This window comes from Haematobia irritans, chromosome 1 (genome assembly GCF_050003625.1).
Source record: "Haematobia irritans isolate KBUSLIRL chromosome 1, ASM5000362v1, whole genome shotgun sequence".
Classification (NCBI taxonomy): Eukaryota; Metazoa; Arthropoda; class Insecta; order Diptera; family Muscidae; genus Haematobia; species Haematobia irritans.
Window position 1 is genome coordinate 223,624,419 of NC_134397.1, and position 27,126 is coordinate 223,651,544.

Sequence of the window (27,126 nt, forward strand, 5' to 3'; positions counted from 1 at the left end):
TTTGGGGGTGGTCATGAATTAAGCTCCTTTTCGCTCTAGGACGCATAGTTTAGGAGATATGAGCAAAACAAGTTTTTTATAAAAAATTTTAAATTTTTTCAGGATTTGGATGGAATTTTCTATTTTTTTGTGGTGGTCATGAATTAAGCTCCTTTTCGCTGTAGGACGCATAGTTTAGGAGATATGAGCAAAACAAGTTTTTCATATAAAAATTTCAATTTTTTCAGGATTTGGATGGAATTTTCGATTTTTTGGGGGTGGCCATGAATTAAGCTCCTTTTCGCTGTAGGACGCATAGTTTAGGAGATATGAGCAAAACAAGTTTTTCATATAAAAATTTCAATTTTTTCAGAATTTGGTTGGAATTTTCGATTTTTTGGGGGTGGTCATGAATTAAGCTCCTTTTCGCTCTAGGACGCATAGTTTAGGAGATATGAGCAAAACAAGTTTTTCATATAAAAATTTCAATTTTTTCAGGATTTGGTTGGAATTTTCGATTTTTTGGGGGTGGTCATGAATTAAGCTCCTTTTCGCTCTAGGACGCATAGTTTAGGAGATATGAGCAAAACAAGTTTTTCATATAAAAATTTTAAATTTTTTCAGGATTTGGATGGAATTTTCTATTTTTTTGTGGTGGTCATGAATTAAGCTCCTTTTCGCTTTAGGACACATAGTTTAGGAGATATGAGCAAAACAAGTTTTTCATATAAAAATTTCAATTTTTTCCAGGATTTGGATGGAATTTTCGATTTTTTGGTGGTGGTCATGAATTAAGCTCCTTTTCGCTCTAGGACGCATAGTTTAGGAGATATGAGCAAAACAAGTTTTTCATATAAAAATTTCAATTTTTTCAGGATTTGGATGGAATTTTCGATTTTTTGGGGGTGGTCATGAATTAAGCTACTTTTCGCTCTAGGACGCATAGTTTAGGAGATATGAGCAAAACAAGTTTTTCATATAAAAATTTCAATTTTTTCAGGATTTGGTTGGAATTTTCGATTTTTTGGGGGTGGTCATGAATTAAGCTCCTTTTCGCTCTAGGACGCATAGTTTAGGAGATATGAGCAAAACAAGTTTTTTATAAAAAATTTTAAATTTTTCAGGATTTGGATGGAATTTTCGATTTTTTGGTGGTGGTCATGAATTAATTTCCGCTGTAGGACGCATAGTTTAGGAGATATGAGCAAAACAAGTTTTTCATATAAAAATTTCAATTTTTTCAGGATTTGGTTGGAATTTTCGATTTTTTGGGGGTGGTCATGAATTAAGCTCCTTTTCGCTCTAGGACGCATAGTTTAGTAGATATGAGCAAAACAAGTTTTTCATATAAAAATTTCAATTTTTTCAGGATTTGGATGGAATTTTCGATTTTTTGGGGGTGGTCATGAATTAAGCTCATTTTCGCTGTAGGACGCATAGTTTAGGAGATATGAGCAAAACAAGTTTTTTATAAAAAATTTTAAATTTTTTCAGGATTTGGATGGAATTTTCTATTTTTTTGTGGTGGTCATGAATTAAGCTCCTTTTCGCTTTAGGACGCATAGTTTAGGAGATATGAGCAAAACAAGTTTTTCATATAAAAATTTCAATTTTTTCCAGGATTTGGATGGAATTTTCGCTTTTTTGGTGGTGGTCATGAATTAAGCTCCTTTTCGCTCTAGGACGCATAGTTTAGGAGATATGAGCAAAACAAGTTTTTTATAAAAAATTTTAAATTTTTCAGGATTTGGATGGAATTTTCTATTTTTTTGTGGTGGTCATGAATTAAGCTCCTTTTCGCTCTAGGACGCATAGTTTAGGAGATATGAGCAAAACAAGTTTTTCATATAAAAATTTCATTTTTTCCAGGATTTGGATGGAATTTTCGATTTTTTGGGGGTGGTCATGAATTAAGCTCCTTTTCGCTCTAGGACGCATAGTTTAGGAGATATGAGCAAAACAAGTTTTTCATATAAAAATTTCAATTTTTTCCAGGATTTGGATGGAATTTTCGATTTTTTTGGGGTGGTCATGAATTAAGCTCCTTTTCGCTGTAGGACGCATAGTTTAGGAGATATGAGCAAAACAAGTTTTTCATATAAAAATTTCAATTTTTTCAGGATTTGGATGGAATTTTCGATTTTTTGGAGGTGGTCATGAATTAAGCTCCTTTTCGCTCTAGGACGCATAGTTTAGGAGATATGAGCAAAACAAGTTTTTCATATAAAAATTTCAATTTTTTCAGGATTTGGATGGAATTTTCGATTTTTTGGGGGTGGTCATGAATTAAGCTCCTTTTCGCTCTAGGACGCATAGTTTAGGAGATATGAGCAAAACAAGTTTTTTATAAAAAATTTTAAATTTTTTCCTTTTCGCTCTAGGACGCATAGTTTAGGAGATATGAGCAAAACAAGTTTTTCATATAAAAATTTCAATTTTTTCAGGATTTGGATGGAATTTTCGATTTTTTGGGGGTGGTCATGAATTAAGCTCCTTTTCGCTCTAGGACGCATAGTTTAGGAGATATGAGCAAAACAAGTTTTTTATAAAAAATTTTAAATTTTTTCAGGATTTGGATGGAATTTTCTATTTTTTTGTGGTGGTCATGAATTAAGCTCCTTTTCGCTGTAGGACGCATAGTTTAGGAGATATGAGCAAAACAAGTTTTTCATATAAAAATTTCATTTTTTCCAGGATTTGGATGGAATTTTCGATTTTTTGGGGGTGGTCATGAATTAAGCTCCTTTTCGCTCTAGGACGCATAGTTTAGGAGATATGAGCAAAACAAGTTTTTCATATAAAAATTTCAATTTTTTCAGGATTTGGATGGAATTTTCGATTTTTTGGGGGTGGTCATGAATTAAGCTCCTTTTCGCTGTAGGACGCATAGTTTAGGAGATATGAGCAAAACAAGTTTTTCATATAAAAATTTCAGTTTTTTCAGGATTTGGTTGGAATTTTCGATTTTTTGGGGGTGGTCATGAATTAAGCTCCTTTTCGCTCTAGGACGCATAGTTTAGGAGATATGAGCAAAACAAGTTTTTCATATAAAAATTTCAATTTTTTCAGGATTTGGTTGGAATTTTCGATTTTATGGGGGTGGTCATGAATTAAGCTCCTTTTCGCTCTAGGACGCATAGTTTAGGAGATATGAGCAAAACAAGTTTTTCATATAAAAATTTCAATTTTTTCAGGATTTGGTTGGAATTTTCGATTTTTTGGGGGTGGTCATGAATTAAGCTCCTTTTCGCTCTAGGACGCATAGTTTAGGAGATATGAGCAAAACAAGTTTTTCATATAAAAATTTCAATTTTTTCAGGATTTGGATGGAATTTTCGATTTTTTGGGGGTGGCCATGAATTAAGCTCCTTTTCGCTGTAGGACGCATAGTTTAGGAGATATGAGCAAAACAAGTTTTTCATATAAAAATTTCAATTTTTTCAGGATTTGGATGGAATTTTCGATTTTTTGGGGGTGGTCATGAATTAAGCTCCTTTTCGCTCTAGGACGCATAGTTTAGGAGATATGAGCAAAACAAGTTTTTCATATAAAAATTTCAATTTTTTCAGGATTTGGTTGGAATTTTCGATTTTTTGGGGGTGGTCATGAATTAAGCTCCTTTTCGCTCTAGGACGCATAGTTTAGGAGATATGAGCAAAACAAGTTTTTTATAAAAAATTTTAAATTTTTCAGGATTTGGATGGAATTTTCGATTTTTTGGTGGTGGTCATGAATTAATTTCCGCTGTAGGACGCATAGTTTAGGAGATATGAGCAAAACAAGTTTTTCATATAAAAATTTCAATTTTTTCAGGATTTGGTTGGAATTTTCGATTTTTTGGGGGTGGTCATGAATTAAGCTCCTTTTCGCTCTAGGACGCATAGTTTAGGAGATATGAGCAAAACAAGTTTTTCATATAAAAATTTCAATTTTTTCAGGATTTGGATGGAATTTTCGATTTTTTGGGGGTGGTCATGAATTAAGCTCATTTTCGCTGTAGGACGCATAGTTTAGGAGATATGAGCAAAACAAGTTTTTTATAAAAAATTTTAAATTTTTTCAGGATTTGGATGGAATTTTCTATTTTTTTGTGGTGGTCATGAATTAAGCTCCTTTTCGCTTTAGGACGCATACTTTAGGAGATATGAGCAAAACAAGTTTTTCATATAAAAATTTCAATTTTTTCAGGATTTGGATGGAATTTTCGATTTTTTGGGGGTGGTCATGAATTAAGCTCCTTTTCGCTCTAGGACGCATAGTTTAGGAGATATGAGCAAAACAAGTTTTTTATAAAAAATTTTAAATTTTTCAGGATTTGGATGGAATTTTCTATTTTTTTGTGGTGGTCATGAATTAAGCTCCTTTTCGCTCTAGGACGCATAGTTTAGGAGATATGAGCAAAACAAGTTTTTCATATAAAAATTTCATTTTTTCCAGGATTTGGATGGAATTTTCGATTTTTTGGGGGTGGTCATGAATTAAGCTCCTTTTCGCTCTAGGACGCATAGTTTAGGAGATATGAGCAAAACAAGTTTTTCATATAAAAATTTCAATTTTTTCAGGATTTGGATGGAATTTTCGATTTTTTGGGGGTGGTCATGAATTAAGCTCCTTTTCGCTGTAGGACGCATAGTTTAGGAGATATGAGCAAAACAAGTTTTTCATATAAAAATTTCAGTTTTTTCAGGATTTGGTTGGAATTTTCGATTTTTTGGGGGTGGTCATGAATTAAGCTCCTTTTCGCTCTAGGACGCATAGTTTAGGAGATATGAGCAAAACAAGTTTTTCATATAAAAATTTCAATTTTTTCAGGATTTGGTTGGAATTTTCGATTTTTTGGGGGTGGTCATGAATTAAGCTCCTTTTCGCTCTAGGACGCATAGTTTAGGAGATATGAGCAAAACAAGTTTTTCATATAAAAATTTCAATTTTTTCAGGATTTGGTTGGAATTTTCGATTTTTTGGGGGTGGTCATGAATTAAGCTCCTTTTCGCTCTAGGACGCATAGTTTAGGAGATATGAGCAAAACAAGTTTTTCATATAAAAATTTCAATTTTTTCAGGATTTGGATGGAATTTTCGATTTTTTGGGGGTGGCCATGAATTAAGCTCCTTTTCGCTGTAGGACGCATAGTTTAGGAGATATGAGCAAAACAAGTTTTTCATATAAAAATTTCAATTTTTTCAGGATTTGGATGGAATTTTCGATTTTTTGGGGGTGGTCATGAATTAAGCTCCTTTTCGCTCTAGGACGCATAGTTTAGGAGATATGAGCAAAACAAGTTTTTCATATAAAAATTTCAATTTTTTCAGGATTTGGATGGAATTTTCGATTTTTTGGGGGTGGTCATGAATTAAGCTACTTTTCGCTCTAGGACGCATAGTTTAGGAGATATGAGCAAAACAAGTTTTTCATATAAAAATTTCAATTTTTTCAGGATTTGGATGGAATTTTCGATTTTTTGGGGGTGGTCATGAATTAAGCTCCTTTTCGCTCTAGGACGCATAGTTTAGGAGATATGAGCAAAACAAGTTTTTCATATAAAAATTTCAATTTTTTCAGAATTTGGTTGGAATTTTCGATTTTTTGGGGGTGGTCATGAATTAAGCTCCTTTTCGCTCTAGGACGCATAGTTTAGGAGATATGAGCAAAACAAGTTTTACATATAAAAATTTCAATTTTTTCAGGATTTGGATGGAATTTTCGATTTTTTGGGGGTGGTCATGAATTAAGCTCCTTTTCGCTGTAGGACGCATAGTTTAGGAGATATGAGCAAAACAAGTTTTTCATATAAAAATTTCAATTTTTTCAGGATTTGGATGGAATTTTCGATTTTTTGGGGGTGGTCATGAATTAAGCTCCTTTTCGCTGTAGGACGCATAGTTTAGGAGATATGAGCAAAACAAGTTTTTCATATAAAAATTTCAATTTTTTCAGGATTTGGATGGAATTTTCGATTTTTTGGGGGTGGTCATGAATTAAGCTCATTTTCGCTGTAGGACGCATAGTTTAGGAGATATGAGCAAAACAAGTTTTTTATAAAAAATTTTAAATTTTTTCAGGATTTGGATGGAATTTTCTATTTTTTTGTGGTGGTCATGAATTAAGCTCCTTTTCGCTTTAGGACGCATAGTTTAGGAGATATGAGCAAAACAAGTTTTTCATATAAAAATTTCAATTTTTTCAGGATTTGGATGGAATTTTCGATTTTTTGGGGGTGGTCATGAATTAAGCTCCTTTTCGCTGTAGGACGCATAGTTTAGGAGATATGAGCAAAACAAGTTTTTCATATAAAAATTTCAGTTTTTTCAGGATTTGGTTGGAATTTTCGATTTTTTGGGGGTGGTCATGAATTAAGCTCCTTTTCGCTCTAGGACGCATAGTTTAGGAGATATGAGCAAAACAAGTTTTTCATATAAAAATTTCAATTTTTTCAGGATTTGGTTGGAATTTTCGATTTTTTGGGGGTGGTCATGAATTAAGCTCCTTTTCGCTCTAGGACGCATAGTTTAGGAGATATGAGCAAAACAAGTTTTTCATATAAAAATTTCAATTTTTTCAGGATTTGGTTGGAATTTTCGATTTTTTGGGGGTGGTCATGAATTAAGCTCCTTTTCGCTCTAGGACGCATAGTTTAGGAGATATGAGCAAAACAAGTTTTTCATATAAAAATTTCAATTTTTTCAGGATTTGGATGGAATTTTCGATTTTTTGGGGGTGGCCATGAATTAAGCTCCTTTTCGCTGTAGGACGCATAGTTTAGGAGATATGAGCAAAACAAGTTTTTCATATAAAAATTTCAATTTTTTCAGGATTTGGATGGAATTTTCGATTTTTTGGGGGTAGTCATGAATTAAGCTCCTTTTCGCTCTAGGACGCATAGTTTAGGAGATATGAGCAAAACAAGTTTTTCATATAAAAATTTCAATTTTTTCAGGATTTGGATGGAATTTTCGATTTTTTGGGGGTGGTCATGAATTAAGCTACTTTTCGCTCTAGGACGCATAGTTTAGGAGATATGAGCAAAACAAGTTTTTCATATAAAAATTTCAATTTTTTCAGGATTTGGATGGAATTTTCGATTTTTTGGGGGTGGTCATGAATTAAGCTCCTTTTCGCTCTAGGACGCATAGTTTAGGAGATATGAGCAAAACAAGTTTTTCATATAAAAATTTCAATTTTTTCAGAATTTGGTTGGAATTTTCGATTTTTTGGGGGTGGTCATGAATTAAGCTCCTTTTCGCTCTAGGACGCATAGTTTAGGAGATATGAGCAAAACAAGTTTTACATATAAAAATTTCAATTTTTTCAGGATTTGGATGGAATTTTCGATTTTTTGGGGGTGGTCATGAATTAAGCTCCTTTTCGCTCTAGGACGCATAGTTTAGGAGATATGAGCAAAACAAGTTTTTCATAAAAAATTTTAAATTTTTTCAGGATTTGGATGGAATTTTCTATTTTTTTGTGGTGGTCATGAATTAAGCTCCTTTTCGCTCTAGGACGCATAGTTTAGGAGATATGAGCAAAACAAGTTTTTCATATAAAAATTTCAATTTTTTCAGGATTTGGATGGAATTTTCGATTTTTTGGGGGTGGTCATGAATTAAGCTCCTTTTCGCTGTAGGACGCATAGTTTAGGAGATATGAGCAAAACAAGTTTTTCATATAAAAATTTCAATTTTTTCAGAATTTGGTTGGAATTTTCGATTTTTTGGGGGTGGTCATGAATTAAGCTCCTTTTCGCTCTAGGACGCATAGTTTAGGAGATATGAGCAAAACAAGTTTTTCATAAAAAATTTTAAATTTTTTCAGGATTTGGATGGAATTTTCTATTTTTTTGTGGTGGTCATGAATTAAGCTCCTTTCGCTTTAGGACACATAGTTTAGGAGATATGAGCAAAACAAGTTTTTCATATAAAAATTTCAATTTTTTCCAGGATTTGGATGGAATTTTCGATTTTTTGGTGGTGGTCATGAATTAAGCTCCTTTTCGCTCTAGGACGCATAGTTTAGGAGATATGAGCAAAACAAGTTTTTCATATAAAAATTTCAATTTTTTCAGAATTTGGTTGGAATTTTCGATTTTTTGGGGGTGGTCATGAATTAAGCTCCTTTTCGCTCTAGGACGCATAGTTTAGGAGATATGAGCAAAACAAGTTTTTCATATAAAAATTTCAATTTTTTCAGGATTTGGATGGAATTTTCGATTTTTTGGTGGTGGTCATGAATTAAGCTCCTTTTCGCTGTAGGACGCATAGTTTAGGAGATATGAGCAAAACAAGTTTTTCATATACAAATTTCAATTTTTTCAGGATTTGGTTGGAATTTTCGATTTTTTGGGGGTGGTCATGAATTAAGCTCCTTTTCGCTCTAGGACGCATAGTTTAGGAGATATGAGCAAAACAAGTTTTTTATAAAAAATTTTAAATTTTTTCCTTTTCGCTCTAGGACGCATAGTTTAGGAGATATGAGCAAAACAAGTTTTTCATATAAAAATTTCAATTTTTTCAGGATTTGGATGGAATTTTCGATTTTTTGGGGGTGGTCATGAATTAAGCTCCTTTTCGCTCTAGGACGCATAGTTTAGGAGATATGAGCAAAACAAGTTTTTTATAAAAAATTTTAAATTTTTTCAGGATTTGGATGGAATTTTCTATTTTTTTGTGGTGGTCATGAATTAAGCTCCTTTTCGCTGTAGGACGCATAGTTTAGGAGATATGAGCAAAACAAGTTTTTCATATAAAAATTTCATTTTTTCCAGGATTTGGATGGAATTTTCGATTTTTTGGGGGTGGTCATGAATTAAGCTCCTTTTCGCTCTAGGACGCATAGTTTAGGAGATATGAGCAAAACAAGTTTTTCATATAAAAATTTCAATTTTTTCAGGATTTGGATGGAATTTTCGATTTTTTGGGGGTGGTCATGAATTAAGCTCCTTTTCGCTGTAGGACGCATAGTTTAGGAGATATGAGCAAAACAAGTTTTTCATATAAAAATTTCAGTTTTTTCAGGATTTGGTTGGAATTTTCGATTTTTTGGGGGTGGTCATGAATTAAGCTCCTTTTCGCTCTAGGACGCATAGTTTAGGAGATATGAGCAAAACAAGTTTTTCATATAAAAATTTCAATTTTTTCAGGATTTGGTTGGAATTTTCGATTTTTTGGGGGTGGTCATGAATTAAGCTCCTTTTCGCTCTAGGACGCATAGTTTAGGAGATATGAGCAAAACAAGTTTTTTATAAAAAATTTTAAATTTTTTCAGGATTTGGATGGAATTTTCTATTTTTTTGTGGTGGTCATGAATTAAGCTCCTTTTCGCTCTAGGACGCATAGTTTAGGAGATATGAGCAAAACAAGTTTTTTATAAAAAATTTTAAATTTTTTCAGGATTTGGATGGAATTTTCTATTTTTTTGTGGTGGTCATGAATTAAGCTCCTTTTCGCTGTAGGACGCATAGTTTAGGAGATATGAGCAAAACAAGTTTTTCATATAAAAATTTCATTTTTTCCAGGATTTGGATGGAATTTTCGATTTTTTGGGGGTGGTCATGAATTAAGCTCCTTTTCGCTCTAGGACGCATAGTTTAGGAGATATGAGCAAAACAAGTTTTTCATATAAAAATTTCAATTTTTTCAGGATTTGGATGGAATTTTCGATTTTTTGGGGGTGGTCATGAATTAAGCTCCTTTTCGCTGTAGGACGCATAGTTTAGGAGATATGAGCAAAACAAGTTTTTCATATAAAAATTTCAGTTTTTTCAGGATTTGGTTGGAATTTTCGATTTTTTGGGGGTGGTCATGAATTAAGCTCCTTTTCGCTGTAGGACGCATAGTTTAGGAGATATGAGCAAAACAAGTTTTTCATATAAAAATTTCAATTTTTTCAGAATTTGGTTGGAATTTTCGATTTTTTGGGGGTGGTCATGAATTAAGCTCCTTTTCGCTCTAGGACGCATAGTTTAGGAGATATGAGCAAAACAAGTTTTACATATAAAAATTTCAATTTTTTCAGGATTTGGATGGAATTTTCGATTTTTTGGGGGTGGTCATGAATTAAGCTCCTTTTCGCTCTAGGACGCATAGTTTAGGAGATATGAGCAAAACAAGTTTTTCATAAAAAATTTTAAATTTTTTCAGGATTTGGATGGAATTTTCTATTTTTTTGTGGTGGTCATGAATTAAGCTCCTTTTCGCTTTAGGACACATAGTTTAGGAGATATGAGCAAAACAAGTTTTTCATATAAAAATTTCAATTTTTTCCAGGATTTGGATGGAATTTTCGATTTTTTGGTGGTGGTCATGAATTAAGCTCCTTTTCGCTCTAGGACGCATAGTTTAGGAGATATGAGCAAAACAAGTTTTTCATATAAAAATTTCAATTTTTTCAGAATTTGGTTGGAATTTTCGATTTTTTGGGGGTGGTCATGAATTAAGCTCCTTTTCGCTCTAGGACGCATAGTTTAGGAGATATGAGCAAAACAAGTTTTTCATATAAAAATTTCAATTTTTTCAGGATTTGGATGGAATTTTCGATTTTTTGGTGGTGGTCATGAATTAAGCTCCTTTTCGCTGTAGGACGCATAGTTTAGGAGATATGAGCAAAACAAGTTTTTCATATACAAATTTCAATTTTTTCAGGATTTGGTTGGAATTTTCGATTTTTTGGGGGTGGTCATGAATTAAGCTCCTTTTCGCTCTAGGACGCATAGTTTAGGAGATATGAGCAAAACAAGTTTTTTATAAAAAATTTTAAATTTTTTCCTTTTCGCTCTAGGACGCATAGTTTAGGAGATATGAGCAAAACAACTTTTTCATATAAAAATTTCAATTTTTTCAGGATTTGGATGGAATTTTCGATTTTTTGGGGGTGGTCATGAATTAAGCTCCTTTTCGCTCTAGGACGCATAGTTTAGGAGATATGAGCAAAACAAGTTTTTTATAAAAAATTTTAAATTTTTTCAGGATTTGGATGGAATTTTCTATTTTTTTGTGGTGGTCATGAATTAAGCTCCTTTTCGCTGTAGGACGCATAGTTTAGGAGATATGAGCAAAACAAGTTTTTCATATAAAAATTTCAATTTTTTCAGGATTTGGATGGAATTTTCGATTTTTTGGTGGTGGTCATGAATTAAGCTCCTTTTCGCTGTAGGACGCATAGTTTAGGAGATATGAGCAAAACAAGTTTTTCATATACAAATTTCAATTTTTTCAGGATTTGGTTGGAATTTTCGATTTTTTGGGGGTGGTCATGAATTAAGCTCCTTTTCGCTCTAGGACGCATAGTTTAGGAGATATGAGCAAAACAAGTTTTTTATAAAAAATTTTAAATTTTTTCCTTTTCGCTCTAGGACGCATAGTTTAGGAGATATGAGCAAAACAACTTTTTCATATAAAAATTTCATTTTTTCCAGGATTTGGATGGAATTTTCGATTTTTTGGGGGTGGTCATGAATTAAGCTCCTTTTCGCTCTAGGACGCATAGTTTAGGAGATATGAGCAAAACAAGTTTTTCATATAAAAATTTCAATTTTTTCAGGATTTGGATGGAATTTTCGATTTTTTGGGGGTGGTCATGAATTAAGCTCCTTTTCGCTGTAGGACGCATAGTTTAGGAGATATGAGCAAAACAAGTTTTTCATATAAAAATTTCAGTTTTTTCAGGATTTGGTTGGAATTTTCGATTTTTTGGGGGTGGTCATGAATTAAGCTCCTTTTCGCTCTAGGACGCATAGTTTAGGAGATATGAGCAAAACAAGTTTTTCATATAAAAATTTCAATTTTTTCAGGATTTGGTTGGAATTTTTGATTTTTTGGGGGTGGTCATGAATTAAGCTCCTTTTCGCTCTAGGACGCATAGTTTAGGAGATATGAGCAAAACAAGTTTTTTATAAAAAATTTTAAATTTTTTCAGGATTTGGATGGAATTTTCTATTTTTTTGTGGTGGTCATGAATTAAGCTCCTTTTCGCTCTAGGACGCATAGTTTAGGAGATATGAGCAAAACAAGTTTTTTATAAAAAATTTAAAATTTTTTCAGGATTTGGATGGAATTTTCTATTTTTTTGTGGTGGTCATGAATTAAGCTCCTTTTCGCTGTAGGACGCATAGTTTAGGAGATATGAGCAAAACAAGTTTTTCATATAAAAATTTCATTTTTTCCAGGATTTGGATGGAATTTTCGATTTTTTGGGGGTGGTCATGAATTAAGCTCCTTTTCGCTCTAGGACGCATAGTTTAGGAGATATGAGCAAAACAAGTTTTTCATATAAAAATTTCAATTTTTTCAGGATTTGGATGGAATTTTCGATTTTTTGGGGGTGGTCATGAATTAAGCTCCTTTTCGCTGTAGGACGCATAGTTTAGGAGATATGAGCAAAACAAGTTTTTCATATAAAAATTTCAGTTTTTTCAGGATTTGGTTGGAATTTTCGATTTTTTGGGGGTGGTCATGAATTAAGCTCCTTTTCGCTCTAGGACGCATAGTTTAGGAGATATGAGCAAAACAAGTTTTTCATATAAAAATTTCAATTTTTTCAGGATTTGGTTGGAATTTTCGATTTTTTGGGGGTGGTCATGAATTAAGCTCCTTTTCGCTCTAGGACGCATAGTTTAGGAGATATGAGCAAAACAAGTTTTTCATATAAAAATTTCAATTTTTTCAGGATTTGGTTGGAATTTTCGATTTTTTGGGGGTGGTCATGAATTAAGCTCCTTTTCGCTCTAGGACGCATAGTTTAGGAGATATGAGCAAAACAAGTTTTTCATATCAAAATTTCAATTTTTTCAGGATTTGGATGGAATTTTCGATTTTTTGGGGGTGGCCATGAATTAAGCTCCTTTTCGCTGTAGGACGCATAGTTTAGGAGATATGAGCAAAACAAGTTTTTCATATAAAAATTTCAATTTTTTCAGGATTTGGATGGAATTTTCGATTTTTTGGGGGTGGTCATGAATTAAGCTCCTTTTCGCTCTAGGACGCATAGTTTAGGAGATATGAGCAAAACAAGTTTTTCATATAAAAATTTCAATTTTTTCAGGATTTGGATGGAATTTTCGATTTTTTGGGGGTGGTCATGAATTAAGCTACTTTTCGCTCTAGGACGCATAGTTTAGGAGATATGATCAAAACAAGTTTTTCATATAAAAATTTCATTTTTTTCAGGATTTGGATGGAATTTTCGATTTTTTGGGGGTGGTCATGAATTAAGCTCCTTTTCGCTCTAGGACGCATAGTTTAGGAGATATGAGCAAAACAAGTTTTTCATATAAAAATTTCAATTTTTTCAGGATTTGGATGGAATTTTCGATTTTTTGGGGGTGGTCATGAATTAAGCTCCTTTCCGCTCTAGGACGCATAGTTTAGGAGATATGAGCAAAACAAGTTTTTCATATAAAAATTTCAATTTTTTCAGGATTTGGATGGAATTTTCGATTTTTTGGTGGCGGTCATGAATTAAGCTCCTTTTCGCTCTAGGACGCATAGTTTAGGAGATATGAGCAAAACAAGTTTTTCATATAAAAATTTCAATTTTTTCAAGATTTGGTTGGAATTTTCGATTTTTTGGGGGTGGTCATGAATTAAGCTCCTTTTCGCTCTAGGACGCATAGTTTAGGAGATATGAGCAAAACAAGTTTTTCATATAAAAATTTCAATTTTTTCAGGATTTGGATGGAATTTTCGATTTTTTGGGGGTGGTCATGAATTAAGCTCCTTTTCGCTCTAGGACGCATAGTTTAGGAGATATGAGCAAAACAAGTTTTTTATAAAAAATTTTAAATTTTTTCAGGATTTGGATGGAATTTTCTATTTTTTTGTGGTGGTCATGAATTAAGCTCCTTTTCGCTCTAGGACGCATAGTTTAGGAGATATGAGCAAAACAAGCTTTTCATATAAAAATTTCAATTTTTTCAGGATTTGGATGGAATTTTCGATTTTTTGGGAGTGGTTATGAATTAAGCTCCTTTTCGCTGTAGGACGCATAGTTTAGGAGATATGAGCAAAACAAGTTTTTCATATAAAAATTTCAATTTTTTCAGGATTTGGATGGAATTTTCGATTTTTTGGGGGTGGTCATGAATTAAGCTCCTTTTCGCTCTAGGACGCATAGTTTAGGAGATATGAGCAAAACATGTTTTTCATATAAAAATTTCAATTTTTTCAGGATTTGGATGGAATTTTCGATTTTTTGGGGGTGGTCATGAATTAAGCTCCTTTTCGCTCTAGGACGCATAGTTTAGGAGATATGAGCAAAACAAGTTTTTCATATAAAAATTTCAATTTTTTCAGGATTTGGTTGGAATTTTCGATTTTTTGGTGGTGGTCATGAATTAAGCTCCTTTTCGCTCTAGGACGCATAGTTTAGGAGATATGAGCAAAACAAGTTTTTCATATAAAAATTTCAATTTTTTCAGGATTTGGATGGAATTTTCGATTTTTTGGGGGTGGTCATGAATTAAGCTCCTTTTCGCTCTAGGACGCATAGTTTAGGAGATATGAGCAAAACAAGTTTTTCATATAAAAATTTCAATTTTTTCAGGATTTGGTTGGAATTTTCGATTTTTTGGGGGTGGTCATGAAATAAGCTCCTTTTCGCTCTAGGACGCATAGTTTAGGAGATATGAGCAAAACAAGTTTTTCATATAAAAATTTCAATTTTTTCAGGATTTGGATGGAATTTTCGATTTTTTGGGGGTGGTCATGAATTAAGCTCCTTTTCGCTCTAGGACGCATAGTTTAGGAGATATGAGCAAAACAAGTTTTTCATATAAAAATTTCAATTTTTTCAGGATTTGGTTGGAATTTTCGATTTTTTGGTGGTGGTCATGAATTAAGCTCCTTTTCGCTCTAGGACGCATAGTTTAGGAGATATGAGCAAAACAAGTTTTTCATATCAAAATTTCAATTTTTTCAGGATTTGGATGGAATTTTCGATTTTTTGGGGGTGGCCATGAATTAAGCTCCTTTTCGCTGTAGGACCCATAGTTTAGGAGATATGAGCAAAACAAGTTTTTCATATAAAAATTTCAATTTTTTCAGGATTTGGTTGGAATTTTCGATTTTTTGGGGGTGGTCATGAATTAAGCTCCTTTTCGCTGTAGGACGCATAGTTTAGGAGATATGAGCAAAACAAGTTTTTCATATAAAAATTTCAATTTTTTCAGGATTTGGTTGGAATTTTCGATTTTTTGGGGGTGGTCATGAATTAAGCTCCTTTTCGCTCTAGGACGCATAGTTTAGGAGATATGAGCAAAACAAGTTTTTCATATAAAAATTTCAATTTTTTCAGGATTTGGATGGAATTTTCGATTTTTTGGGGGTGGTCATGAATTAAGCTCCTTTTCGCTGTAGGACGCATAGTTTAGGAGATATGAGCAAAAAAAGTTTTTCATATAAAAATTTCAATTTTTTCAGGATTTGGTTGGAATTTTCGATTTTTTGGGGGTGGTCATGAATTAAGCTCCTTTTCGCTCTAGGACGCATAGTTTAGGAGATATGAGCAAAACAAGTTTTTCATATAAAAATTTAAATTTTTTCAGGATTTGGTTGGAATTTTCGATTTTTTGGGGGTGGTCATGAATTAAGCTCCTTTTCGCTCTAGGACGCATAGTTTAGGAGATATGAGCAAAACAAGTTTTTCATATAAAAATTTCAATTTTTTCAGGATTTGGATGGAATTTTCGATTTTTTGGTGGTGGTCATGAATTAAGCTCCTTTTCGCTGTAGGACGCATAGTTTAGGAGATATGAGCAAAACAAGTTTTTCATATACAAATTTCAATTTTTTCAGGATTTGGTTGGAATTTTCGATTTTTTGGGGGTGGTCATGAATTAAGCTCCTTTTCGCTCTAGGACGCATAGTTTAGGAGATATGAGCAAAACAAGTTTTTCATAAAAAAATTTCAATTTTTTCAGGATTTGGTTGGAATTTTCGATTTTTTGGGGGTGGTCATGAATTAAGCTCCTTTTCGCTCTAGGACGCATAGTTTAGGAGATATGAGCAAAACAAGTTTTTCATATAAAAATTTCAATTTTTTCAGGATTTGGATGGAATTTTCGATTTTTTGGTGGTGGTCATGAATTAAGCTCCTTTTCGCTGTAGGACGCATAGTTTAGGAGATATGAGCAAAACAAGTTTTTCATATAAAAATTTCAATTTTTTCAGGATTTGGTTGGAATTTTCGATTTTTTGGGGGTGGTCATGAATTAAGCTCCTTTTCGCTCTAGGACGCATAGTTTAGGAGATATGAGCAAAACAAGTTTTTCATATAAAAATTTCAATTTTTTCAGGATTTGGATGGAATTTTCAATTTTTTGGGGGTGGTCATGAATTAAGCTCCTTTACGCTCTAGGACGCATAGTTTAGGAGATATGAGCAAAACAAGTTTTTTATAAAAAATTTTAAATTTTTTCCTTTTCGCTCTAGGACGCATAGTTTAGGAGATATGAGCAAAACAAGTTTTTCATATAAAAATTTCAATTTTTTCAGGATTTGGATGGAATTTTCGATTTTTTGGGGGTGGTCATGAATTAAGCTCCTTTTCGCTCTAGGACGCATAGTTTAGGAGATATGAGCAAAACAAGTTTTTTATAAAAAATTTTAAATTTTTTCAGGATTTGGATGGAATTTTCTATTTTTTTGTGGTGGTCATGAATTAAGCTCCTTTTCGCTGTAGGACGCATAGTTTAGGAGATATGAGCAAAACAAGTTTTTCATATAAAAATTTCATTTTTTCCAGGATTTGGATGGAATTTTCGATTTTTTGGGGGTGGTCATGAATTAAGCTCCTTTTCGCTCTAGGACGCATAGTTTAGGAGATATGAGCAAAACAAGTTTTTCATATAAAAATTTCAATTTTTTCAGGATTTGGATGGAATTTTCGATTTTTTGGGGGTGGTCATGAATTAAGCTCCTTTTCGCTGTAGGACGCATAGTTTAGGAGATATGAGCAAAACAAGTTTTTCATATAAAAATTTCAATTTTTTCAGGATTTGGATGGAATTTTCGATTTTTTGGGGGTGGTCATGAATTAAGCTCCTTTTCGCTCTAGAACGCATAGTTTAGGAGATATGAGCAAAACAAGTTTTTCATATAAAATTTTAAATGTTGTCAGGATTTGGATGGAATTTTCTATTTTTTTGTGGTGGTCATGAATTAAGCTCCTTTTCGCTTTAGGACGCATAGTTTAGGAGATATGAGCAAAACAAGTTTTTCGTATAAAAATTTCAATTTTTTCCAGGATTTGGATGGAATTTTCGCTTTTTTGGTGGTGGTCATGAATTAAGCTCCTTTTCGCTCTAGGACGTATAGTTTAGGAGATATGAGCAAAACAAGTTTTTCATATAAAAATTTCAATTTTTTCAGGATTTGGATGGAATTTTCGATTTTTTGGGGGTGGTCATGAATTAAGCTCCTTTTCGCTCTAGGACGCATAGTTTAGGAGATATGAGCAAAACAAGTTTTTTATAAAAAATTTTAAATTTTTCAGGATTTGGATGGAATTTTCTATTTTTTTGTGGTGGTCATGAATTAAGCTCCTTTTCGCTGTAGGACGCATAGTTTAGGAGATATGAGCAAAACAAGTTTTTCATATAAAAATTTCATTTTTTCCAGGATTTGGATGGAATTTTCGATTTTTTGGGGGTGGTCATGAATTAAGCTCCTTTTCGCTCTAGGACGCATAGTTTAGGAGATATGAGCAAAACAAGTTTTTCATATAAAAATTTCAATTTTTCCAGGATTTGGTTGGAATTTTCGATTTTTTGGGGGTGGTCATGAATTAAGCTCCTTTTCGCTCTAGGACGCATAGTTTAGGAGATATGAGCAAAACAAGTTTTTCATATAAAAATTTCAATTTTTTCAGGATTTGGTTGGAATTTTCGATTTTTTGGGGGTGGTCATGAATTAAGCTCCTTTTCGCTCTAGGACGCATAGTTTAGGAGATATGAGCAAAACAAGTTTTTCATATAAAAATTTCAATTTTTTCAGGATTGGGATGGAATTTTCGATTTTTTGGGGGTGGTCATGAATTAAGCTCCTTTTCGCTTTAGGACGCATAGTTTAGGAGATATGAGCAAAACAAGTTTTTCATATAAAAATTTCAATTTTTTCCAGGATTTGGATGGAATTTTCGCTTTTTTGGTGGTGGTCATGAATTAAGCTCCTTTTCGCTCTAGGACGCATAGTTTAGGAGATATGAGCAAAACAAGTTTTTCATATAAAAATTTCAATTTTTTCAGGATTTGGTTGGAATTTTCGATTTTTTGGGGGTGGTCATGAATTAAGCTCCTTTTCGCTCTAGGACGCATAGTTTAGGAGATATGAGCAAAACAAGTTTTTCATATAAAAATTTCAATTTTTTCAGGATTTGGATGGAATTTTCGATTTTTTGGGGGTGGTCATGAATTAAGCTCCTTTTCGCTCTAGGACGCATAGTTTAGGAGATATGAGCAAAACAAGTTTTTCATATAAAAATTTCAATTTTTTCAGGATTTGGTTGGAATTTTCGATTTTTTGGTGGTGGTCATGAATTAAGCTCCTTTTCGCTCTAGGACGCATAGTTTAGGAGATATGAGCAAAACAAGTTTTTCATATAAAAATTTCAATTTTTTCAGGATTTGGATGGAATTTTCGATTTTTTGGGGGTGGCCATGAATTAAGCTCCTTTTCGGTGTAGGACGCATAGTTTAGGAGATATGAGCAAAACAAGTTTTTCATATAAAAATTTCAATTTTTTCAGGATTTGGTTGGAATTTTCGATTTTTTGGGGGTGGTCATGAATTAAGCTCCTTTTCGCTCTAGGACGCATAGTTTAGGAGATATGAGCAAAACAAGTTTTTCATATAAAAATTTCAATATTTTCAGGATTTGGTTGGAATTTTCGATTTTTTGGGGGTGGTCATGAATTAAGCTCCTTTTCGCTCTAGGACGCATAGTTTAGGAGATATGAGCAAAACAAGTTTTTCATATAAAAATTTCAATTTTTTCAGGATTTGGATGGAATTTTCGATTTTTTGGTGGTGGTCATTAATTAAGCTCCTTTTCGCTGTAGGACGCATAGTTTAGGAGATATGAGCAAAACAAGTTTTTCATATAAAAATTTCAATTTTTTCAGGATTTGGTTGGAATTTTCGATTTTTTGGGGGTGGTCATGAATTAAGCTCCTTTTCGCTCTAGGACGCATAGTTTAGGAGATATGAGCAAAACAAGTTTTTCATATAAAAATTTCATTTTTTTCAGGATTTGGATGGAATTTTCGATTTTTTGGGGGTGGTCATGAATTAAGCTCCTTTTCGCTCTAGGACGCATAGTTTAGGAGATATGAGCAAAACAAGTTTTTTATAAAAAATTTTAAATTTTTTCAGGATTTGGATGGAATTTTCTATTTTTTTGTGGTGGTCATGAATTAAGCTCCTTTTCGCTTTAGGACGCATAGTTTAGGAGATATGAGCAAAACAAGTTTTTCATATAAAAATTTCAATTTTTTCCAGGATTTGGATGGAATTTTCGATTTTTTGGGAGTGGTCATGAATTAAGCTCCTTTTCGCTCTAGGACGCATAGTTTAGGAGATATGAGCAAAACAAGTTTTTCATATAAAAATTTCAATTTTTTCAGGATTTGGTTGGAATTTTCGATTTTTTGGGGGTGGTCATGAATTAAGCTCCTTTTCGCTCTAGGACGCATAGTTTAGGAGATATGAGCAAAACAAGTTTTTCATATAAAAATTTCAATTTTTTCAGGATTTGGATGGAATTTTCGATTTTTTGGGGGTGGTCATGAATTAAGCTCCTTTTCGCTCTAGGACGCATAGTTTAGGAGATATGAGCAAAACAAGTTTTTCATATAAAAATTTCAATTTTTTCAGGATTTGGTTGGAATTTTCGATTTTTTGGTGGTGGTCATGAATTAAGCTCCTTTTCGCTCTAGGACGCATAGTTTAGGAGATATGAGCAAAACAAGTTTTTCATATAAAAATTTCAATTTTTTCAGGATTTGGATGGAATTTTTGGTTTTTTTGGGGGTGGCCATGAATTAAGCTCCTTTTCGCTGTAGGACCCATAGTTTAGGAGATATGAGCAAAACAAGTTTTTCATATAAAAATTTCAATTTTTTCAGGATTTGGATGGAATTTTCGATTTTTTGGGAGTGGTCATGAATTAAGCTCCTTTTCGCTGTAGGACGCATAGTTTAGGAGATATGAGCAAAACAAGTTTTTCATATAAAAATTTCAATTTTTTCAGGATTTGGTTGGAATTTTCGATTTTTTGGGGGTGGTCATGAATTAAGCTCCTTTTCGCTCTAGGACGCATAGTTTAGGAGATATGAGCAAAACAAGTTTTTCATATAAAAATTTCAATTTTTTCAGGATTTGGTTGGAATTTTCGATTTTTTGGGGGTGGTCATGAATTAAGCTCCTTTTCGCTCTAGGACGCATAGTTTAGGAGATATGAGCAAAACAAGTTTTTCATATAAAAATTTCAATTTTTTCAGGATTTGGATGGAATTTTCGATTTTTTGGTGGTGGTCATGAATTAAGCTCCTTTTCGCTGTAGGACGCATAGTTTAGGAGATATGAGCAAAACAAGTTTTTCATATAATTTGGATTTGGTTGGAATTTTCGATTTTTTGGTGGTGGTCATGAATTAAGCTCCTTTTCGCTCTAGGACGCATAGTTTAGGAGATATGAGCAAAACAAGTTTTTCATATAAAAATTTCAATTTTTTCAGGATTTGGATGGAATTTTTGGTTTTTTTGGGGGTGGCCATGAATTAAGCTCCTTTTCGCTGTAGGACCCATAGTTTAGGAGATATGAGCAAAACAAGTTTTTCATATAAAAATTTCAATTTTTTCAGGATTTGGATGGAATTTTCGATTTTTTGGGAGTGGTCATGAATTAAGCTCCTTTTCGCTGTAGGACGCATAGTTTAGGAGATATGAGCAAAACAAGTTTTTCATATAAAAATTTCAATTTTTTCAGTATTTGGTTGGAATTTTCGATTTTTTGGGGGTGGTCATGAATTAAGCTCCTTTTCGCTCTAGGACGCATAGTTTAGGAGATATGAGCAAAACAAGTTTTTCATATAAAAATTTCAATTTTTTCAGGATTTGGTTGGAATTTTCGATTTTTTGGGGGTGGTCATGAATTAAGCTCCTTTTCGCTCTAGGACGCATAGTTTAGGAGATATGAGCAAAACAAGTTTTTCATATAAAAATTTCAATTTTTTCAGGATTTGGTTGGAATTTTCGATTTTTTGGGGGTGGTCATGAATTAAACTCCTTTTCGCTCTAGGACGCATAGTTTAGGAGATATGAGCAAAACAAGTTTTTCATATAAAAATTTCAATTTTTTCAGGATTTGGATGGAATTTTCGATTTTTTGGTGGTGGTCATGAATTAAGCTCCTTTTCGCTCTAGGACGCATAGTTTAGGAGATATGAGCAAAACAAGTTTTTCATATAAAAATTTCAATTTTTTCAGGATTTGGTTGGAATTTTCGATTTTTTGGGGGTGGTCATGAATTAAGCTCCTTTTCGCTCTAGGACGCATAGTTTAGGAGATATGAGCAAAACAAGTTTTTCATATAAAAATTTCAATTTTTTCAGGATTTGGTTGGAATTTTCGATTTTTTGGGGGTGGTCATGAATTAAACTCCTTTTCGCTCTAGGACGCATAGTTTAGGAGATATGAGCAAAACAAGTTTTTCATATAAAAATTTCAATTTTTTCAGGATTTGGTTGGAATTTTCGATTTTTTGGGGGTGGTCATGAATTAAGCTCCTTTTCGCTCTAGGACGCATAGTTTAGGAGATATGAGCAAAACAAGTTTTTCATATAAAAATTTCATTTTTTTCAGGATTTGGATGGAATTTTCGATTTTTTGGGGGTGGTCATGAATTAAGCTCCTTTTCGCTCTAGGACGCATAGTTTAGGAGATATGAGCAAAACAAGTTTTTTATAAAAAATTTTAAATTTTTTCAGGATTTGGATGGAATTTTCTATTTTTTTGTGGTGGTCATGAATTAAGCTCCTTTTCGCTTTAGGACGCATAGTTTAGGAGATATGAGCAAAACAAGTTTTTCATATAAAAATTTCAATTTTTTCCAGGATTTGGATGGAATTTTCGCTTTTTTGGTGGTGGTCATGAATTAAGCTCCTAAACTAGGACGCATAGTTTAGGAGATATGAGCAAAACAAGTTTTTCATATAAAAATTTCAATTTTTTCAGGATTTGGATGGAATTTTCGATTTTTTGGGGGTGGTCATGAATTAAGCTCCTTTTCGCTCTAGGACGCGTAGTTTAGGCAAAACAAGTTTTTCATATAAAAATTTCAATTTTTTCAGGATTTGGTTGGAATTTTCGATTTTTTGGGGGTGGTCATGAATTAAGCTCCTTTTCGCTCTAGGACGCATAGTTTAGGAGATATGAGCAAAACAAGTTTTTCATATAAAAATTTCAATTTTTTCAGGATTTGGATGGAATTTTCGATTTCTTGGGGGTGGTCATGAATTAAGCTCCTTTTCGCTCTAGGACGCATAGTTTAGGAGATATGAGCAAAACAAGTTTTTCATATAAAAATTTCAATTTTTTCAGGATTTGGTTGGAATTTTCGATTTTTTGGGGGTGGTCATGAATTAAGCTCCTTTTCGCTCTAGGACGCATAGTTTAGGAGATATGAGCAAAACAAGTTTTTCATATAAAAATTTCAATTTTTTCAGGATTTGGTTGGAATTTTCGATTTTTTGGGGGTGGTCATGAATTAAGCTCCTTTTCGCTCTAGGACGCATAGTTTAGGAGATATGAGCAAAACAAGTTTTTCATATAAAAATTTCAATTTTTTCAGGATTTGGATGGAATTTTCGATTTTTTGGTGGTGGTCATGAATTAAGCTCCTTTTCGCTGTAGGACGCATAGTTTAGGAGATATGAGCAAAACAAGTTTTTCATATAATTTGGATTTGGTTGGAATTTTCGATTTTTTGGTGGTGGTCATGAATTAAGCTCCTTTTCGCTCTAGGACGCATAGTTTAGGAGATATGAGCAAAACAAGTTTTTCATATAAAAATTTCAATTTTTTCAGGATTTGGATGGAATTTTTGGTTTTTTTGGGGGTGGCCATGAATTAAGCTCCTTTTCGCTGTAGGACCCATAGTTTAGGAGATATGAGCAAAACAAGTTTTTCATATAAAAATTTCATTTTTTCCAGGATTTGGATGGAATTTTCGATTTTTTGGGGGTGGTCATGAATTAAGCTCCTTTTCGCTCTAGGACGCATAGTTTAGGAGATATGAGCAAAACAAGTTTTTCATATAAAAATTTCAATTTTTTCAGGATTTGGTTGGAATTTTCGATTTTTTTGGGGTGGTCATGAATTAAGCTCCTTTCGCTCTAGGACGCATAGTTTAGGAGATATGAGCAAAACAAGTTTTTCATATACAAATTTCAATTTTTTCAGGATTTGGTTGGAATTTTCGATTTTTTGGGGGTGGTCATGAATTAAGCTCCTTTTCGCTCTAGGACGCATAGTTTAGGAGATATGAGCAAAACAAGTTTTTCATATAAAAATTTCAATTTTTTCAGTATTTGGTTGGAATTTTCGATTTTTTGGGGGTGGTCATGAATTAAGCTCCTTTTCGCTCTAGGACGCATAGTTTAGGAGATATGAGCAAAACAAGTTTTTCATATAAAAATTTCAATTTTTTCAGGATTTGGTTGGAATTTTCGATTTTTTGGGGGTGGTCATGAATTAAGCTCCTTTTCGCTCTAGGACGCATAGTTTAGGAGATATGAGCAAAACAAGTTTTTCATATAAAAATTTCAATTTTTTCAGGATTTGGTTGGAATTTTCGATTTTTTGGGGGTGGTCATGAATTAAACTCCTTTTCGCTCTAGGAGCAAAACAAGTTTTTCATATAAAAATTTCAATTTTTTCAGGATTTGGTTGGAATTTTCGATTTTTTGGGGGTGGTCATGAATTAAGCTCCTTTTCGCTCTAGGACGCATAGTTTAGGAGATATGAGCAAAACAAGTTTTTCATATAAAAATTTCAATTTTTTCAGGATTTGGATGGAATTTTCGATTTTTTGGGGGTGGTCATGAATTAAGCTCCTTTTCGCTCTAGGACGCATAGTTTAGGAGATATGAGCAAAACAAGTTTTTCATATAAAAATTTCAATTTTTTCAGGATTTGGTTGGAATTTTCGATTTTTTGGGGGTGGTCATGAATTAAGCTCCTTTTCGCTCTAGGACGCATAGTTTAGGAGATATGAGCAAAACAAGTTTTTCATATAAAAATTTCAATTTTTTCAGGATTTGGTTGGAATTTTCGATTTTTTGGGGGTGGTCATGAATTAAGCTCCTTTTCGCTCTAGGACGCATAGTTTAGGAGATATGAGCAAAACAAGTTTTTCATATAAAAATTTCAATTTTTTCAGGATTTGGATGGAATTTTCGATTTTTTGGTGGTGGTCATGAATTAAACTCCTTTTCGCTGTAGGGCGCATTGTTTAGGAGATATGAGCAAAACAAGTTTTTCATATAAAAATTTCAATTTTTTCAGGATTTGGTTGGAATTTTCGATTTTTTGGGGGTGGTCATGAATTAAGCTCCTTTTCGCTCTAGGACGCATAGTTTAGGAGATATGAGCAAAACAAGTTTTTCATATAAAAATTTCAATTTTTTCAGGATTTGGATGGAATTTTCGATTTTTTAGGGGTGGTCATGAATTAAGCTCCTTTTCGCTGTAGGACGCATAGTTTAGGAGATATGAGCAAAACAAGTTTTTCATATAAAAATTTCAATTTTTTCAGGATTTGGTTGGAATTTTCGATTTTTTGGGGGTGGTCATGAATTAAGCTCCTTTTCGCTCTAGGACGCATAGTTTAGGAGATATGAGCAAAACAAGTTTTTCATATAAAAATTTAAATTTTTTCAGGATTTGGATGGAATTTTCGATTTTTTGGGGGTGGTCATGAATTAAGCTCCTTTTCGCTCTAGGACGCATAGTTTAGGAGATATGAGCAAAACAAGTTTTTCATATAAAAATTTCAATTTTTTCAGGATTTGGTTGGAATTTTCGATTTTTTGGGGGTGGTCATGAATTAAGCTCCTTTTCGCTCTAGGACGCATAGTTTAGGAGATATGAGCAAAACAAGTTTTTCATATAAAAATTTCAATTTTTTCAGGATTTGGTTGGAATTTTCGATTTTTTGGGGGTGGTCATGAATTAAGCTCCTTTTCGCTCTAGGACGCATAGTTTAGGAGATATGAGCAAAACAAGTTTTTCATATAAAATTTTAAATTTTTTCAGGATTTGGATGGAATTTTCTATTTTTTTGTGGTGGTCATGAATTAAGCTCCTTTTCGCTTTAGGACGCATAGTTTAGGAGATATGAGCAAAACAAGTTTTTCATATAAAAATTTCAATTTTTTCCAGGATTTGGATGGAATTTTCGCTTTTTTGGTGGTGGTCATGAATTAAGCTCCTTTTCGCTCTAGGACGCATAGTTTAGGAGATATGAGCAAAACAAGTTTTTCATATAAAAATTTCAATTTTTTCAGGATTTGGATGGAATTTTCGATTTTTTGGGGGTGGTCATGAATTAAGCTCCTTTTCGCTCTAGGACGCATAGTTTAGGAGATATGAGCAAAACAAGTTTTTCATATAAAAATTTCAATTTTTTCAGGATTTGGTTGGAATTTTCGATTTTTTGGGGGTGGTCATGAATTAAGCTCCTTTTCGCTTTAGGACGCATAGTTTAGGAGATATGAGCAAAACAAGTTTTTCATATAAAAATTTCAATTTTTTCCAGGATTTGGATGGAATTTTCGCTTTTTTGGTGGTGGTCATGAATTAAGCTCCTTTTCGCTCTAGGACGCATAGTTTAGGAGATATGAGCAAAACAAGTTTTTCATATAAAAATTTCAATTTTTTCAGGATTTGGATGGAATTTTCGATTTTTTGGGGGTGGCCATGAATTAAGCTGCTTTTCGCTGTAGGACCCATAGTTTAGGAGATATGAGCAAAACAAGTTTTTCATATAAAAATTTCAATTTTTTCAGGATTTGGATGGAATTTTCGATTTTTTGGGGGTGGTCATGAATTAAGCTCCTTTTCGCTGTAGGATGCATAGTTTAGGAGATATGAGCAAAACAAGTTTTTCATATAAAAATTTCAATTTTTTCAGGATTTGGTTGGAATTTTCGATTTTTTGGGGGTGGTCATGAATTAAGCTCCTTTTCGCTCTAGGACGCATAGTTTAGGAGATATGAGCAAAACAAGTTTTTCATATAAAAATTTCAATTTTTTCAGGATTTGGATGGAATTTTCGCTTTTTTGGTGGTGGTCATGAATTAAGCTCCTTTTCGCTCTAGGACGCATAGTTTAGGAGATATGAGCAAAACAAGTTTTTCATATAAAAATTTCATTTTTTCCAGGATTTGGATGGAATTTTCGATTTTTTGGGGGTGGTCATGAATTAAGCTCCTTTTCGCTCTAGGACGCATAGTTTAGGAGATATGAGCAAAACAAGTTTTTCATATAAAAATTTCAATTTTTTCAGGATTTGGTTGGAATTTTCGATTTTTTGGGGGTGGTCATGAATTAAGCTCCTTTCGCTCTAGGACGCATAGTTTAGGAGATATGAGCAAAACAAGTTTTTCATATAAAAATTTCAATTTTTTCAGGATTTGGATGGAATTTTCGATTTTTTGGTGGTGGTCATGAATTAAACTCCTTTTCGCTGTAGGACGCATAGTTTAGGAGATATGAGCAAAACAAGTTTTTCATATAAAAATTTCAATTTTTTCAGGATTTGGATGGAATTTTCGATTTTTTAGGGGTGGTCATGAATTAAGCTCCTTTTCGCTGTAGGACGCATAGTTTAGGAGATATGAGCAAAACAAGTTTTTCATATAAAAATTTCAATTTTTTCAGGATTTGGTTGGAATTTTCGATTTTTTGGGGGTGGTCATGAATTAAGCTCCTTTTCGCTCTAGGACGCATAGTTTAGGAGATATGAGCAAAACAAGTTTTTCATATAAAAATTTCAATTTTTTCAGGATTTGGATGGAATTTTCGATTTTTTGGGGGTGGTCATGAATTAAGCTGCTTTTCGCTCTAGGACGCATAGTTTAGGAGATATGAGCAAAACAA